Source organism: Jaculus jaculus, chromosome 3, assembly GCF_020740685.1.
Source record: "Jaculus jaculus isolate mJacJac1 chromosome 3, mJacJac1.mat.Y.cur, whole genome shotgun sequence".
NCBI lineage: Eukaryota > Metazoa > Chordata > Mammalia > Rodentia > Dipodidae > Jaculus > Jaculus jaculus.
This window is the reverse complement of record NC_059104.1, coordinates 86,919,023-86,921,991: the sequence shown is the minus strand read 5'-3', so window position 1 is coordinate 86,921,991 and position 2,969 is coordinate 86,919,023. Positions and strand designations below refer to the sequence as shown.

The window sequence follows — 2,969 nt, the reverse complement described above, 5'->3', positions numbered from 1 at the left end:
CAAAACATATGAGTTCATGAAGGAAATCTGATTCAAACTACCACAGTAGCTGAGACTGGTCATAAACTACTGATCCTTTTGCCTTCACATCCCAAGGGCTGGATTTATAAACATTTGCTACCATGCCCAGCTCATTGAACTTTGTTATTCCATGTGGGTTTGTATAAGAATTTCAAGGGTTGGATAGGTGGTGAAAGGGCAACAGGTAGGAAAGCCTGAAGCAGAAGAGACACTGAAAAGGGGAAAAGGGATAAAAGAAAAACACTGTGGAGTGCTGGAGATGTGGCTCAGTGGTCAAAGGCACTTCTGCAAAGCATAATGGCCCAGGTTCCATCTCTAGTATCCATGTAAAGCCAGATATACCAATATGGTACATGATCTGCAGGTTGTTTGGAATGGTAACAAGTCCTTTTGCACCAGCACACACTCTCTCTTTCTGTTTGCAAATAAATAAACTTTTTTTTATCTGGGCGTGGTGGTACACACTAATACCAGCACTCACGAGGCAGAGGTAGGAGGATCATCAAGAGTTCAAGGCCACTCTGAGACTACACAGTGAATTCTAGGACAGCTTGGGCTTAAGAATGAGACCCTACCTCAAAAACCAAATACATACATACATACATACATATATAAATTTTTAAACAAGCCCTCATTTTGTGCAGAAAGCACACTTGGACTCTGGCACATCTTTCTAGCCCACTTAGAGATGTTTTACCAATAAATGCATACATATTACATATGTTAAAAACATTAGTAATTGCCTAATCAAGTGCTATAGGACAGTTTGCTCCTCCATTTTTCTGAATGTTTATGTTATAATAAAAATATGGAAAAAAGAAAACACTATGTCTTGTCATGGAAAGTTTCTACATGGGACACTCAAACATGAAGGCAGCACGTCCTCCTTGTTTGTTCTGGGCAAGGAACAATAAGGAAGCTTTAGTGAGGTATGGTCAGCATTACTGCTCCCTCCCCCACTGGCCTCAGCCTGACAGGACAATGCTACTCAAATCTGCTTTGACAGTAATAGTCAGCGGGCCAGAAAAGAAATAATCAAGAGAACTAAAATGAACACTCAATAAATAGACAATTGTTGTATAAATTATTTGAAATTTGTACCAGTTATCAGTGGTATGCCAGTTGTCTATAAAAACTAAGATAAAGTGGCATGCTAAGTGGTCTAAAATGGAATCCCTCTGATCTTCCATGTTTCAAAAACAAATAGCAAAAATATCACATATCAATTGATCTTAAATCAATGTGAGAAAAACATAGACACACACAACAGTAAGTTTTATTTTTAAAAGTACTGAAGCAAAATTTTATAAGATCCATAAATTAGAAGAAAGTTTGGTCACTGTTTTTTTTTTTTTTTTGTTTCTTTAGGTTAAAAATTTTATTGCAAGCATATTCCTTTGCCCTACATTAAAAAGAAAATGTGTGACTAGGAACAGAGACTGGAAGTAGGTGAGACCAAGTCCCAAGTTTATTATCAGATGAGGCACCACTTATATAGGAAGACATATTTTGGAACTTAATTTATATGATGGGAGTGAAAAAAAAGAAAACAACCAAACTGATCCTTAATATTTTGCATCTTTACTTAAGCACATAAAATTGCACTACTTAATGTATTTCTCCATAAACTTTTTTGTGAAATTCAGATCGCAGTGTATCACCTCCCAAATTGCTACCAGCTGGGGACCAAGCATTCAGAACCCAAGTTTATGAGGGACATCCGATTCAAACTACCATATATTTATTCCTTGTGTTACCATCTCTTGTTCCCCATTCTCACTCCTGATGGTCTTCTTCCTCTTTCCAAATATCTACCCATCTAATTTCATGCCCCTCTATTAAGCTACATTCTATATATAAGAGAAAATGTTCAGTATGTGTCTTTGTGGGACTGGCTTATTTTGCTAAACATGATGTCTCTGGTTCTATCCATTTCCCTGTAAACAGCATGGTTTCATTCTTCTTTATGGCTAAATAACACTTCATTGTACATACATACCACATTTTCATTATTCATACATCTGTCTTTGGGCACCCAGGCTGATTCCATAATTTGGCTAATATGAATTGTGCTGAAATAAACATGATTGTAAAGTTTAGGTCTTTCTGATGCTAAAGTTAATTCTTTCTTTTCTTTGTGAAAGATTTGATTAAATATCTTTACAGAGCAACATCCAGCCTCCAGATGCAGCTGCCAATGAGACCCTGTTATGCTGTAGGGACTGGCTGAGGCATGGCTGAGAAGGGGGTTGTGGACAGGATCTCATCTTTGGGTTTCACAATGCTCATGTGGTCAGGCAGGGGCTTCTTAGGGCCAATCTTGCCATGTGGGTCCCAGAGCAGCATGATTTTCACTTTCATGTCCAGCACACCTAGTGGACAGAATTATGACCCAGCTGGGTTTCATGGGCCTCCACCACACACCAGGACAGGATAAGTAGTAGCTTACAAAGAAGCTCCACTGGATCTAGTCCCTTCTCATTCAAATGCCTCTAACTCAATCAAGGAATAGGGCACTTTTGACAAAGGAGCCTATACTCAGCACCACAGAACATGGTATTGACAAGAACCAAGAGCAGGATGTGACTTCTCTGACTCGTCACTGTATCATCACAGAAGTTAATTCTTTAGCCACCAAATGATACTACCTGTCAAAAAACTAGCTAATTCTGGAATTCTGAGAGTATGCTTGTGCACACATGCATTTTTGGAGGGAAAGGTTATTAGTTAATTCAGAATTCTCTCTAGACAACTATCATCATGATATAGCCCTAATTATAATCATTGATTTGCAAAACATGGGAGGTATTGATTGTAGTTTTTGTCCATGAGCTTAGTCTATCAATTTTATTGTTTTTGATCAAAGCCAAAATGTACTTGGCTGGCTCACTGAATAAAGGGACTTTTATTTTTTCTTTTTAGTTTTTTTCATTTTGTTTTGTTTTCTT

General features: G+C 37.8%; 1 non-coding gene across 1 annotated transcript; it reads right to left on the bottom strand.

The window, feature by feature from the left end:
- Positions 1 to 2,494: 2,494 nt before the first annotated feature.
- Positions 2,495 to 2,640, bottom strand: LOC123459765. Its single transcript, XR_006636503.1, has one exon. It is a non-coding gene; the product is annotated as a small nucleolar RNA SNORD15 (small nucleolar RNA).
- Positions 2,641 to 2,969: the final 329 nt, after the last annotated feature.